The 16,243-nt window shown below is 40.3% G+C and overlaps 1 long non-coding RNA gene across 1 annotated transcript in view; it reads left to right on the top strand.

The window, feature by feature from the left end:
• The first annotated feature begins 923 nt into the window (after nt 1-923).
• LOC145670689 (uncharacterized) overlaps nt 924-16,243 on the top strand; it is a 32,417-nt gene continuing 17,097 nt past the window's right edge. The window contains exons 1-3 of the long non-coding RNA XR_014128377.1: nt 924-1,036; nt 4,082-4,219; nt 8,748-8,816. This is a non-coding gene — a long non-coding RNA (uncharacterized LOC145670689). The remainder of the gene's footprint in view (nt 1,037-4,081; nt 4,220-8,747; nt 8,817-16,243) is intronic.

Raw genomic sequence — 16,243 nt, 5'->3', positions numbered from 1 at the left:
ATTAAGAAAATTAGTTCCAGAGTATCATCAAAATTTTGTTAATGAATTTAACTAAAAACAATAATTGTAACTTATCTAAAGCAGACTAATAAAAGGTTCTGGCAACTAATTGAACTAAAACACAATCAAGGAGAACTGATATAACTTTAAACATGCAAAATTTCATAATGGAACTGCCTTTCTAGCTTTACACTTTATTACACCTTAAGTACTCATAGTGTTCAAGACAAGACGTATCTCACAATGGGGCAATCCAGCACTTGAGAAATGCTCAGTTAACGTGCATATTATTTTTTCACAATTGTAGTGTCTCGCTAAGTCTCTAATAATTTGTTGTCTCAATCGTTATAGGTTTCTTAAAATAATACTGTAGGGTTTTTTAATTCTATAAGGTTAATTAAGATAAATGAGTCCCTCAGAGGAGGCCGTCTTATCTTGGGCACATGGTGATTTATCCATTATATTGCATCCTTTTTTTTTTTTTTGTAAGTAACTTAGGAAGAATAATAAAGGAAAATGTCAAATTCCCCTTTTACACTCAAGTGATTAAAAACTTATAACTTTTAACAGAAGTATTAAAGGAAAACGAATACTCAGTTATTTCCAAGGTGTAGGTCCTTCCACTGCTTTTTACCTGGGCCGGTTCTGCTACTTCGGCTTCTGTAAGGAAAAACCTGAAACGAAAAAAAAAAATCTCCCACACACACATAGCATTATAGGCTGGACGTGGGAACCTGAAGTTGAGTGTAGTGTCCCAGCTACTTATTAGTCGAATTTGACGAACTTGGTAGTTAAGGCGTGACTGGGTTTTGAAGGAGAGCTATCTTATTTAATTTTTGAAATATTAAGTATGAGGCTAATTATTGTTTTTATTGAGTATGATAATCAACGAGTTTAAATAAGATCTTAACTTTGTGGTTCATATTTTTCAGCTTGTTGGAGTATACATACCATCTATTGCTCGGAAAACACAAAGGAAGGAGAAGAGAAGACGTACGTCTCCAAAGACACTAAGGGGAGGTTTTCTTGTTACAGGGTAAGTACTATCTCCTTGACTTGTTAATGTGTTATTTTTGAAACATGCATTTCAAGTTCTTCACGTCCATGAAATCTCAGTTCATATCCTGGGTGTATCCCATACTGATTGTTATTATTACTGAATTAAGTGAAAAACTACAATGAAAGAGAGTGACCTAAGCTACAATGTAACAGTGATTATACAAAATGCGATTTGCATAATCTGTGATTTTAGTAAGTGGATCCCTAAGGGAGAACAAACGTGGTTACGTGGTTGTCACTCATGCAAAAAGTGCTTGAGTCGGGACTCGATCTCCGACTTATCTGTTTCCTTTCAACGTGATCTACAATTTCGTAACTGCCAATCACCTCCGGTAATTGAGACCATTTTTACAACGATATTAATGTTGACTGGAATATGTCGGGGCTCGAACTCAGGACCTCTAGTGTAGGTAGTGAGGATATGTGATCCACTAAATGTCTATTGAAAGTATTTGATTCTAGCCTACTTTTACATAACCAATTCAAGTACAAACTTGCGCTCGTGAGGAGCGATAATTTAGATATAGGACAAAAGAAGGGATCCCTTAGGGGCTCGAACCAGGAATCGCTAAGAGTCAATTGTTTATCTGAGACTATGGCTTATCCCAATCGTGATGATTTATGAGGCAACCTTATTATTGTTATTCATTTCATCGTGACGTCATTTTCCTATTTTATTCGTTATTTATCTATTTGCTTGTTATAAATGCTGGTGTATTCTTTGCTGTTGACTTTTCGCGCAACCATCATCCTGAGTCGGATGCACTTCCGTCACCTGATAAGAGTTGATTTCCTTTGTAGTTTTTTTTTCTTTTTTTTTTAACGCTGATTGAGAGACGGGTTTTGAGGAAGTATCCGCGAGCAATTTAAAAAAAAACAATTTGTAAAGCACAATGATATTTGATTAACTTTTAAGTTTCAGAGAGTACACGTTTGTTTGTTTATTTTGACATGTTATTTCCCTTACAAGGATAATTACTGTCCCGTTTGTATATTTATGTCTTAAAGTTTGTGTATCACTCTCATGGAATGTTTGACTTGGATTTAACATGTGTCAACTGTGGTGTTTTCCATTGATCAAACAGGGCCGCTTATGGAGGGGGCCACCAATTTTGAAAGTCTAGGTGTTTATTCTGAGTAGAGTTTCGTTATGTTATACGAAAATTCGAAAGTCCTTAATCTATATTAACACACAAATGAACTATATCTATATAACACAAATGAATTCACTAAGAACAATTAACTATAATAAAAAAATAAATCCAAAGTTAAAATCCTCAGTAAGCAGAAACCCAACTAACTTACGATGTGAATAAAAAATAAAAGGATAACTAAAGTAATATCTAAAAGTTATTGTACCACTTAATTGTACCACTTAATTGGTTACTACTGGATTATATCTGATATCATTGTACAATATTTGTTTTATTTTATTTTATTTTATTTTATTTTATTTTATTTTATTTTATTTTATTTTATTTTTTTTTGTTTTATATATTTTAGTTATGCATATCTATATGTATATAATCCTTCCCGCCCAGACTCCTCAGAAAAAAAAAATAAAATAAAATAAACCTAGAACCTCAGCGCAATAAACCTTAAAGGCTGAAAAGTGTAATGAATAAAAAGAAACAATACTGAATAATAAAACTAAGACTACACAATATATATGAGGAGCCTGGTAGGTGAGGTGAACAAATGTCAGGCAACATATATAAGGTAATAAAAAGGAAGCAAATTCAGGTAGCAAATATATTGACAGCACTTAATGGCTGGGAAGAGTATATACAAAAGAAATTTGAGGAAAAATAATATGTAGCAATGAAGCACAAAGCAATCACAAGCGGGTCAACTACCCGTTAGGGGATGTAAATACGAATCACTGATGTAATTGGTGCCCGACAGGCAATGCATTGTGTAACCGCCAGTCCACAAGCAACACAGGTGGCGGCATGATTGCATGGGCGGAATACCAGTTGTACTTCTTCAAGTAGACAAATTTTACACAGGGAATTTTGAGGGGAGGGGGTGTGATTGTCTGTGGGGTGGTCGGAATTTTCAACAACCTCATTAGCGGCGACCGGGATCTCAGTATCTGGCAATACGACTGGTTGTGGGGTAGGTTGGGATTGATCTTGGGATGCCGGCTGTAACACGCGAGTGACGAAATCTTGGCCCTTATGAAGTAAGAGAAAAGCGCAGCGGGGCGCATAACGCGCGTGTTCCACCCAGGGGTCATCGGTGGGCTCCCATCGATGAAGGCCCTGACCACAGAAAAAGCAGATAGTTTGGTCTCCCTTTTTCGCATAAAAGAAACCGGCTCGGCTTAATGCCTGTGGAGTTTGAGCTAGAGCCGGGGGCCACAATGAAAAGGACTCCAATCGTTTTTCTTCGAGAGTGTAGTGTGGATATTTGGGTCCAGTTATTGTGATTTCCGAAGTGCCTGCGATGGCAGGGGGTTGCCCCTGTGAGGATGAGAGACGCTCTGGGCGGGAATTGGGCATATACGTCCAATGATAGGGGCCACATTCGTCTCTACCTGTAGGAAAATTTTGTAAAAGCGGGCAAGAAGGTGAACACTGACGATGCAATTCAGTCGGATCATCCCCTGGTTCAAAAAGACCAATCTGCAAATTACAAAATATACAAGCTACTCTATCTGGTTTGCAGAGGAAATAGAATCCAGCGCGTGCTAACGAAGCGGGCGAAATAAAAGATACCGACCAGTCAGTAAAAGTTGATAATCGAACATTTTCATCACGTAGAGCGTCCATGGATGGGCCAGGTGCAGATGGTGTGGGTGTAGGCTCCATGGTGGCTAGAGGAGGAGGAGACAATAAAAAAAAATAAGATATAATAGTGTTCCTAAAAGAAAGAGATCTGGAGAGAGAGAGTGATATGTTGAGATGGGGGGATAGGCGCCCCCTTTTCTTTTTTGAGCTTGTTGTAATTATCGTCCTAGCATAATATAAATATAGGGCATGCCAATGGGCAGTGTTTAATTGCGTTATTTATTTTATAGGTTTGGGTTTATCCAGTAACACTTAAGTATCGTGGCGGCGATTGTTGCTGACAGTATGGGCGACGGCGAGCTCGTACTAGAGCACGTCTACGCAGTGTAATGCCAGTAAAAATAACAGACAACAGTCCGATGACCAAGGTAATTACCATAAATACTATATTAATGAGAAACATTGTCGAATAGTCTGTTAATATAGGTTCTGAAGATGGGAACCCTGAACGAAGGGTACATGGGTGACAAATGAAAGGTACGGTCTCACTGGGTATGTCTTGAAGCCATTGCACAGGAATTAGTTTTACAACACGTGCTTTTTCCACGTGATGAGTAATGCAAGGATAAATAGATTGTTGTACAACCCCTTGTAGTCGCACAGAGCATCGACAACCAAGATTTATCAAAAAACTGCCATAATCATCTGGGGACATCATATTTGGAATGTCCGTTTCTGGGCATGAAATATGAATCGACAATCCACGTCGGGCAAGAATCGTGACAGTAGTGAAATTTAACCGGTGAAATAATTCAACCGATGGGAGATATTTGCATTTCAGAGGACAATTGTCTCGGATGGCCGAAGAATTTGAGTGCAAAAGGGATAGGAGACAGGGTATTATGGAGAATTCGTGCGGTTGAAATTCACGGGCTAAACAAATGGTTTCCTTTGAAAAATCACAGTCTACGGTCATAAGTTTATTGGACGGCCATCGGGTTACTATATGTTGGATAGGCAGATCCACATGACAGACTTCCTTACCCCTTTGGAAAGGAATAATCCGCAAATGTTGGAGTTGTAAAGTAGTTCCGCGTTGTCGTAACGGAATTTTAATAGCCATGATGACTTGCGTAGGCGCAATGATACATTCACTAAGTTTATACGAGTAGAGAATCGAAATATCTGAGGGAGGTATGACTAACTCATACGCTGTTGACTTAAGCCGTTGTTCCAGTTCATACGTCAAGTTAAGTAGTAAATCAGGGGGAAGTAAGGTAGGGGTGACAGAATTCGTTAAGCATGATGCAATCAATTGATCCCACGTTTGAATTTTATGGACAGTTCGTAAAGTTTTCCATGGAATCACGGATGCATGTTGAGCTAGTCTTAAGTTACCAAGAAAGGTTTGAAGCTGTGAAGTAGTAATCCAAGCTTGCTTAACGTGGACTTTCGTGACAAAGACAAAGGCATAGCCTTGCTGACTATGATCTTGCATGAGTACTTCTAGATTATTTGGAGGTAGTTTGTCCCAAATGTTTTGTCCATCGGGCGGTACGAACGACTCGTATAGAAATTCAAGTACTAGTGGTAACGATGAATCATAAAGGATAACGTGCGGATCACTGTCTGTAATCACGCCAGAATGGGCAAGGGTCGAAAGTTCGAGAGCATGCGCCTCACCAGTAGCGAGCAATATTAACGTGATCGTTGCTAGTCATAAAGTAGTATTACGGGGGGGGAGCTGGGGGACGTCGGTCCTGGCTCGGGGAGGGGTCCTCTAGGGGTTGGGAGGTAGGTGGAGGGGGGTGTCGAAGAACAGAAAAAACTCGAAGACACAGTGTCTTATAACAACAAAAGAGAATAATTCCCGAAATTGTTATTCCAATGACGGCATAAAGTAGTGGTTCTGTTATCTCATGAATAATGCCTTGAGCTTTCACCGGCTGGGGGTAAGTAAGCAGAAGAGGCCACAGAGTGCTCTTTAAACGAAGGGTCATATAAATCATGCATAAGGTAAGAACAGTGTTCCATACGAACAAAATCGTAAGATACGGTCTGCCACTGATATCTGATACTTTAATTGTTTGGGGAAGTGCGATGGGGGTTAGCCTATGAGATTGTAATGGCGGCTCATAGTAGGTTACCTTTACTGACCAATTTTGGTTTAATGTCGCATTAAGGTCGGTGAATTCCAATTCACCTAAGAGATTTTTAGGTAATTTAAGAGTCTCTAAGGGTAACCAAGTTAAGGGTAGTAAACGCTTGACGGCAGGATCCATGATGGAGTCCTTGGGGCATGGGAAACGGGGAGGAATTCGTAATTGAGAATTAATTTCCAATGCACATTTACAGTGCAGACTAACTTTGAGAGACCCAGGAGTAAAAGGATCCTGTTTAAGACTTTCACTCTTGTCTGGGCATATCAGGGTCATTTGACGGGGAGGGTTAGTAATAAGATAGGTGTCTTCACTCAAGGGAGTGATAATGGGTTGTACGTGTGGATAACAAGTAAATGCACAAAATTGATTGATTTCCGCGACCGAAGATGTTTGCCACAAATGATAGATACAATTCGGAGCTTGGAAAGATGTACGTGTTATTTCCGGTATTTTACAAAGTCCATCAGGTCTGTTCAAACACGTGATAATATCGTAGTCGGTTAAAATAGTTTCATATTCAGAATTAGTAGCCAGTAGGGCCGGTTCATGTATTACCTTGCACGTTTGATTTTGGTAGTGAAATGGTAATGGAATCAAACGGAATAATTTTATGGGGTGAGCCCCACGAGTGATTGGAATTTTGGCAATCAACGTCACACTATTTCCTACAAAATGGCAGGTGGTTGTACGTAAATTATAGTAGCGAAATATTTCCGATTGTGGTATAGCCAATGAATATCCTTGTTTCTGAAGTCGAAGCGCTAAAACCTGTAAATCACGCGCTAATTGTTTGGGGTTAACTGCTGTTAACGACATACTTCCCTCAATGCACGCAGTGTGGATGTCCTTATGTTGGCGCTCGTATTGGAGCGTAGCAAGGAGCTTGCTTAGGGTGAGAACTTGCACTGACAATGCGGTATCATGATTACGAGCTACTTGCTCGATTACCCTATTTACTGCCTTCTGAAGCGATTTCACTTTATCCTGTATTGAATGTACAGCATTGTTCACTTGGGTAGAGAAATTTCTTGTAGAGTCTCGAGTCAATAGTATGTTATGATGATCTGAATGTATTTGATCCACTATTTGATTCAACAATTCACCCATCTTTCTTTGGTTGGTAACGTAATTTTGGAAGGTACTTTTCGACACAGTGTTACAACACCAAGAGAGAAAGCTACCAATGAAATCTAAACCACGTTTTGTTTTATCTGTTTGAAATGCTGTGAGGTCAAGAAATTCTTGCTGCAATTGTAAGTCAGTGATCCTTTGGATTTCTACAATTGATTGCAACAATGTACATGAATGTTCAGACGCCTCTCTAGTCTGATCGCAATAACCGGAAGTGAACGCTTGCTGAAGAGTTTTGAATTCATCATGCAACTGAGGTAGATTGTATATGGGTATGGTATAAGCCAATATAGCTAACTTATGATAGGGTACCTGAGAAGTTAGTAGTTCCCAAAACACTCCTGCATTCGCAAGTACAGGAAGAACGCTTTCCTGGTTGGATAATGGAAGACAAGAACTTCCAATTCCCAATATAACAAAAAGATAATGACGAATTAACATTTTTCTGAAAGAAACAATAAACAGAAACAATTATATAGGATAACATATCGCCGAGAAACCCGGCTTACGACGGTATGATAATAATGCCTTATTTATTTATTTGCATTGGACCATCAACTATTGTGTCAAATCAACAGGGATATGTTTAATATTAATAAGGTAGAGTAATCACGTATAGTCTGACCGTGGGTTTTATATATTTAGGGGTTCTTTGCCTTAAGGTATCGGTTAAAAAGAAATGTATTCCTCTTCCAAAACCTCATTCCATGTGACGGGTCGGGAGGCAACTCGCAGTTGGAGGGTTGCATCACTTGTTCCCATTACCAGGAATATGCGAAATGCGAACCTGTACGTAGCGTACACACTTCTCATCCAACGCGTGGTTTTTAAACCAAAAAGTTTCAACCATCCCTTGAAAAGGATAAGGTTTCCTATCTGACAATATCGAAATGCAAGATAGCGTCGCAGATAGTATCGAAAAAAGGGTGGAAGTATCTTGGAAGCTTGTCGGGAGGGAATGAATGCAAATAGCTTATCCCAGAGTTTTCTTTCCCACAATGTTATGTACGTCCACACTCGTAGGGGAATGACACTACCTCTATTAGTGGTGATATGGCAGCGTCGATCTCCAGAATTGGAATCCGTAGGAATATCCGTTTCCGGAGAGAGACAACAAGAACAGTGTTCCTGTATCCATCGAGCGATGCTGGACATACCTAAGATAGGCTATTGTTTGATCCGTTAAATTATTCACCGTATCCGCAAGGGCTTTGGGGGACAATTGTCGGTATATGAGGCTAAGGCAGATAACTTCTAGGGCTTCCAGGAAATCTACAGATAAATGGACATATACCAAGTCCGGGGGCAGTTGTCGATTTATGCAAGATAGAATTTGAGCCACAAAGGATTTTGCAAAATATTTCCGCTGAGAGATGCGAGTGAAGAGCGGCATGGGGCGTACAGCTAAGTGATAAAAGTTTTAACTTACAACCTTGTCCTGAGACTGACCTTCTACTGTCTGACCTCTCTACGAAAGATAAAACGATAATTATATGGTCATCGTAAATGAATTGTGACTTATAGGGGATAGTTGTCTGTTTCTATTAGACTTAGCTACTAATAATGTTATTACTATTATGTCATGCCTTAATTTGTTTAGTTACTTATTTATTTATTTATTTATTTTTTTAAATGAGTAATCCTCTCTCCTATCTCTTTCCAGATCGGGGATCTAGGAGCCGTTATCATCCACAATTTATCGAAGAGGAAGGCGGTACATATGAAGTGTAAGGTGGGAGGATCTTATGGTTCATCACAAGTATTAATCTTTGTTATGGCTTTACCGCTCTCCTTCTCCTTCGGAAATTAGGTCCTCTAACATACAAAATGGATCCGCCCAGGAGGGTGATTCTATTTTTTTCGAGTACCAGCTGTGTAATTTTAGTACTTGTTGGATTCCACATTCAAAATGATTTTGTAAGTGCTCTGAAAGGGGCCAGGGTACTATGGGGTCAGGCAACTGGTCTAAGGAAACATTAATCAAAGGTTTAAGGTCCAGGATAAACCATTCCTGGCATGCTTCACTTAAGGCGGCCGCCGTCGGCTCGCCATAAACGAACACCGTGGATCCCATTGGGATCTTGTTTTTAATTTCGCCTAACGCTTCATGTAAATAACATTCTCCTTGGTCATACTCTAGCGACTGAACTTGTTCATAAAGCCATGCGGTAATTTGTTGATCTGGGGTAAGTTGATCATGGGTGATATAGGGTTTTAAAATATAATTTATGGGATCCAACTCTAGTAGCTGTTGGCTAGTCCGTGGGGGCACTATCAAAACTGATAGTTCCTTGTATATTTGAAGTCCGGGCGCTAGTTGAAGGCCTTCCAGCGCGAAGAAATAAGCGGGAGCAATGTGAAAATTGTTCGTTTGGCTTACACTTTCATTTATTTCCGCGTCCTCGCTATCCAGTTGTAGGAATTCCTTTTCTTCCCAGAAATGTGCCATGTCAGAATATAAATTCCATAATTAAAGGGAAAACACAACATTGGACCTTGGTGCTGCCATGGTCGGGTTGCACTTAATCTACCTTATTCTATTTTTAATCTTAACTTATTTATTACCCAAATTTGTCCTTACCTCTATATACTAGCGATTAACTAGTATTGGTCAAACCTGACAAAATGTTCACCAGAAAAAGAAAAATAGGTTATTATTTCTGCTTGTTTGGTGGAACCGAAGGATTATTTTCTTTAGTCTGATTCCTTGTAGTCACTGTCGATTTTTGTGGACCCTGTGAAGTCCGGCCGAAGGTGTTTGGCCTTCCTCCATTTACTTTAGGGTTCCATTTATTCTGTATATCACGGGTGTTTGTTTGCTCTTGTGGGCGGACTGCAGGGGCTTTGTCAGTAAGGGGTGTCCCTGAAATATGAGTTTTAGCCCAACATTGAGCACGCAAGTGCTTCGGTCGTCCACATCTATAGCACTTCAAGGGGCCTCGAGTTGGAGCCTTTTCGACCGAAACAGATTGCAATTTTGAGAATTTGGGTTTTGGGGGTTGAATCTTCCTGGCTATCTGGGTCTTTACTTCTTTTTGTTGTGGCTTAGTGGTGGATGGCAAAGAGATTTGTTCTCGACGCAACTGCGAGCGTACTCGAGCTTTTTCATACAGTTCAAGAGCCAGTTTTACCTCTTCCGGGGTGTCACACCCTTTTTCAATGACATAACTAAGGGCATCAGCCGGTAAACCTCGCAATAAATGCTGGAATTTATCCTCGTCACTCATATGCGGAGAAACACGTTGGCATAGCTTCATCATGGCATAGTAATATTGCGAGTATGTTTCGGTCGGTTTCTTCATTCTATTATGAAGGCTAGCATAACTGTCGGACAATTGATCAGTGTTTCCAAAAGCCGCGCGCAACTTCTGTTCTGCGTCTTCAAATTTAGTTAGGGCTTGTAGTTCATCACAATTTATTTCACAAAAATCGCGTGCAGGACCGTACAAGTAAGCAACAAGGTACTTTATGCAATCAGTATCATTCCATTTATATAACTTCGCGGCCAATTTGAAGGTTTGAAGGAAGTCCTCCAAGGACTCTCCCGGGGTCCCGCCATAGTTATCAATTTTGATGCTAGGAACCTTAGGTGATACAGCCGTAGTATTTGCCGTAGCCATCCTGAAATTATTTCCCCTATATATATATTTTTTAAAGCGTCAAGCAGATAAGCAGTATTTATGAGGGTTTCAGTATAACTTACTTGACTTTATACACTTTACCAGATCGTTTTGGTGTTCAACCAGAAGTTTTGTCTGTTGAAAGAGTAATAACATTTGTAAATTATCATCTTCCAATTACCTTGTTCTTGGGTTTAATGTTGAACCCTTTAGTACTACTGATTAGTACTATCATTACTACCAATAGTATTTATAATTTTACGAGATCCCAACACCACTAGTTAGCGGATTCTTTCCTTACACCATGCTTAACCTATGTTTAACCACCGTACGGTTTTACTTATATGATCTTGTTCTGGGTGTAACTTCTTCATGTTTCTGAAGTAAGGAGCTCCTTTTTTTATACTAACTCGGTTAAACCTAGGTTCAAGCTCCGCGAGTACTCTCTTTTTCTTTTTTTTTTTTTTAAATATAGTGGCTTGAGCAGGTTGAAATTTGGAGAAGGGGGGGAGCAAGAGTTACAAAAGAAGGGGGATATTTCCTTCCTTTTCTTGTATATATTTTTACAACAAAATTTAGAGCGCAGTATTCTCCCGCCCATCGCGAAGGCTCGGACTCATTCATACTTTGTAGCTGCCGAAGTTTTCCTTCCGGCCTCCAAGGATAGAAGGGAAAACACTATTTCCAACCCCAACATTATTGTTTTTCTTCACAGCGTAGCGGCATTGAATATGGTGAGAATTTTGGCGCCAGTTCATCACACTCAAGGCGGCTACACATTAGTGTAATGGTTCCCCCTCTGTTATAACATAATTTTTTTTTTAATCCTCCTCACTATCGCCAGATACCTCCTCCGAAGTCAACCTATCTCGCGGATAGTACTTCTTTAATCTTTCGATTGTTACAATCTGGGTGCGGCTGGGATCCGATACTAATTCAATTTTGCAGGCATTAGTAGGGGAAATACTTCTAAGGTAATACGGTCCTATAAATTTTGGTGTCAGCTTAGGAGAAATATCCTTCTTGGGCAGGTAATCTCTACACAATACTAAGTCACCAACTTTCAGCTTAATAGGTTGTCTAGTGCGATCAACTCGTAACTTAGTCTGTTGCTGTACTTGTGTCATGGCCTGCTGGGCTAACTTACGGATTATCTTCAATTGTTTCTGGTGTTCCTGTATTTTCGTAAATTGATACTGGGTGTCCAATTGAGTGGGAAATCTTGCCTTTTGACCAAAGACAATCTCGTATGGGGAGTATTTTCTAATGGGTGAGGGTGACACATTATAAGCATATGCACACAGGCGGACATATTCCGCCCACTTAGTAGGCTGCTTAGCCGTGTACTTAGTTAGGAAATTTGCAATGACAGAATTGAATTGCTCACACAGCCCGTTTGTTGATGGTTTAAATGCTGCAGTTCGAACATGTTTAATGTCAAATAAGTCATTCAGTTCGGCCATTATCGTTGATAAAAAATTACTTCCTCTATCCGTCAGTACCTCTTTAGGGGGGCCAAAACGCGTGATTAACTCGTCCAACATGGCTCTAGCTACTGTCGGGGCTTTAATATTTCGTAGCGGTACTAATATTGCGAAATGGCTGAGATATTCTATCATAACCAGGATATAGCTGTAGCCTGCGCTACTATGTAGCGGGCCAAAAATATCTAAACTCCAGCGGGAAAACAATTCCTCTTTTACCGGCAAAGGGTGAAGAAAACCTTGTTTCTTTTCTCTAGGGATGTTCACCCTCTGACATTCGTCACAAGAGCGGACGTATTCCTTAACTATTTTCCCCATGTTCGGAAAATAGTAACGTTCGTTTACTTTAGAGTAAGTGCGAGAAAATCCCGTATGGCCTCCACACAGCGGAGACGAATGGGCCTCTTGTAAGATGTCGGGGATCGCCTTTTCTGGTATCACTAGTTTCTTATCTTTGTTCATGACTCGATATAACACATCGTCAACCACAACATAGGGTTTTAGAGCACGATCAGTAGGGTTGTCTTTTTTCTTTTGTATTAATTCTCTAATTTTATCGTCCTCTTTTTGCATTGTTTTGATATCTATTTTGGGACATAATACTAGGTTGCACACTTCTGCACAATCTTCTTCTTGACCAAATTTGGAGGGTAACTCATCCTTTAGCGGACATCTTGACAAAAAGTCGGCGGTCACGTTATTGCGGCCCCTGATGTGTTCGATTGTGAATTGATAGGGTTGTAAACGAATTGCCCAACGCATAAAACGAGAATTTAGCATCTTATTGTTTCTTAGGTAACATATACCGTGAGCATCAGTCCGCACGATAAAGGGACGGTCAGCCAATAGGAAGTGGAAATGCAAAATTGTCTTAGTAACACCTAGCGCTTCAAGCTCAACCGTGGAGTAGTTGAGCTCCGCTGGGGACAAAGATTTTGAAAAATAGGCTATTGGGTGTTCTTTGTTATCTTCTTTAATTTGTGCAACGTATCCGCCTATTCCGTCTCGACAGGCATCCGAATAGACTATGGCGTCCTGATTCGGGTCAAAGTGGGCAAGGACCGGAGCAGATATAAGACAAGATTTCAAAGTATCCCATGCTTGTTTCTCAGTTTCTCCAAACTCGAATTTGGCATTCTTTTTAGTCAATGAAATGAGTGGTTTGGCAATAGTAGAAAACCCTTGGACAAAAGCTCTGTAGAATGAACAAAGTCCAATAAAACTACGTATTTCTTTGACTGTAGTAGGGTATGGTACCTTTGCTATAGCTTCCGTTTTTGCGGGATCTACACAAATTCCTCGTCTACCGACGATGTGACCAAGCACAGAGGCTTCTTCGTAACCAAAGTAACATTTCTTAGGGTTGAGTTTTAGGTTGGCCTCCCGGAGTCGAGATAAAATAATTCTCGTTCTTTCTATTAAATCTGAGAAAGAAGGACTAGGGCAAACCAAATCGTCTAAATAACAAATTACATACTTCCACATAATGTCACCAAAGATAACGTTCATCATATTTTGAAAAAGAGCCGGGGCCGTGCTTAGTCCGAATGGTAGTCTCAAAAATTCGAATTTTCCACGGCTGCAGATGAATGCAGTCTTTTCTATATCACACGGACGGATTAATAATTGGTTATAACCATTTTGCATATCGAGCGTATTTATGTATTTGGTACCATTCAGAAATGCTAATATATCATCTATACGCGGCACTGGCGTATAATTGGGCCTTAATATTAAGTTCAGTTTTCTGAAGTCGACACATATACGCGGGGAGCCATCTTTTTTAGTTACTATCACAATTGGTGCAGAATATGGGCTTTGACTTTCTCGGATAATATTGCTATCTAACATTCTCTGAATCTCTGCCGCGACTATCTCTCTCTGTTTTGGTGTTTCTCTATAGGGTGGATGAGAAACAGGTATATCTGTAATGACCTCTAGGGGACACATAAATTTATCGGTAGCCGCAGTCAGACGAGACTTGTCCCAGGCTACAACGTCCCTAAATTCCATCAATAAGTCCAGTAATTGGTTTCTTTCTTCGGGGTTTAAGTTTGGGCCAATATTTAGTACTTGAGCTAATTCTTCCTTGGTTTGGGGGACTTTCTGGGGTTGTTCAGGGACTTCCACGTCATCTGTTTCATCTTTGTTAGTAAGGTGTATGATCTGATTAACGGCCTGTACGATAGTCTCCGTTTCATCATTTAAGGACTCGGCCTGGGGTACAAGTTTCCCTAAATAAAGATTTTTAGACAAAGATCTGGTTCGATCTGAACTATTGAAAATAGTCAGAGTAATATTTCCATTGTCAGTAAAAACTGGACCTCTCGGGATCAAACAGGAGTGCCAATATCGAATTCCTTTGGACGGTAAGAATTCCCAAATATGCACGTTCCCGGTCGGTGCGGTAATTTCTATGTCATATGAAGCCTTGGACGGCACGCGGACATTTGTCGGAAGGTGTACTTTGTAGGTAGTGTACGGATAGATATCAAAAAGTTCGTCGCCTAACCCCAAGGGGTTTGGTACGACCTTTTTCGGACTATGATCCTGGGCAGAACTCTCTAGGTCAGGGAGAGTTGCTGGATCATTTTCACTTCCTTGCGTTATCAATTGTTTTTCTAAGGGCTCTAACTGTGCACTGTTTGATTTTTCCTCTACAGGCTCATGAGGCGCCTGGGAGGCCAGGGGTGGCTTTACAGAGCGTTGGTTCTTTTTGTTATATCTTGTCTCATAAGACGCATTCTCTTTCTTTCTCGGTATAATCTCTGTATCCGAACTATCTGTGGAACTAACTGCCAAAATTCCACTAGGGCCTGGTTGAGGGTCAAAGTTGGATAGGTTCTTTTCCTCTGTCTCTAAGTCAGGCGAATTGGTAAGTTCCAGCTCAGGAGCACTGGAAGACACCTTGCTTTTCTTAGTTCGTTTACGTTTTGCATTCCTACGTCTATTGACTTTCCCATTCGTTTTATTCGTAGGCTCCGAGGGAAATTTTGTAGTTTCCCTGGAACACACGAATACGCGGGACGTAATTTCTTCAGTATGAAGTTTTTGTCTCTTATCGGGTACGCTAACAACAGGATTTATGTGATTTCCGGTGACCAATTCTGGAGACGGATCCTTTCTCTTATATGAGAGGTTCCGTTTCCTATAAATTGGTTTGTTTCCATGAGGGGGGACAGAGTAAGCCGTTTGTCCAGCATTACCGTTCTGTCTTGATTGGGAATCATTAAACGATCTTTTTCCTACTGATGGTGGGTATCGTTTAACATGTTTTAAATCTAAGGTATGAATCACACCATGACGATTTCCATATGTACTTTTTGGGACTGTGAACCATAGGTCTTCAACATGATTCCCGTCTTTATTTGCTAATTCCATGTATTTGGAATGAATGGTGGTGACATACTTGTGCAGAAAATCTATCCCCAAAATAACGTCATAGGCGCAAAACTGTGGGTCAACTATAGCTACGTCTAGGAATCTTCGTTTGGTTGTTTTCAAGTGATCCTTGAAACAACACGCTATTCTCACCACAGGAATGTAATCTGTGGGCTGAGCTCCTACGCCACGAAGCTTCACATAACCCTTCAGTCTTTCAGTTAGTGGAAATCTTGGGGGTAAAAGGGTTTTTGAAGCTATCGAAATTTCAGAGCCAGAATCTATAAGTGCGTGTGTCCAGCGGTCTCCTATTTTTATCTTAACTGTACAAAGCTGTGCCTGCCCATGGCCAAGGCCATAGGTATTTTGGTGATTGTTCCTATACAATTTGTAACCCGGTTCTGCTACTACTTCGTCCGAGTAGCAAGAACTAACCTGTACAAATCCCGGTTGGTGTTGTTCTTTAATGCATGACCAGTCCGAGCGGTCATTTTCCCATAATACGTCATGGCTAATTCTCTGACTAACTAATCTTTCTGCCGTGTGAAATTTTCTAAGATATTGTAGGCACTGTTCGAGATTATCGCAATCATCCACTTCAAGCATCAGTTTATTTAGGGTGTCCGGCAACAAACTCATTCTAAGTTTACTCATCAATTCACTTTCATTAACCC

This window comes from Thermobia domestica, chromosome 14 (assembly GCF_964235325.1).
Source record: "Thermobia domestica chromosome 14, izTheDome1.hap1.1, whole genome shotgun sequence".
Taxonomy (NCBI): Eukaryota; Metazoa; Arthropoda; class Insecta; order Zygentoma; family Lepismatidae; genus Thermobia; species Thermobia domestica.
This window is presented reverse-complemented; position numbering and strand designations above follow the sequence as displayed.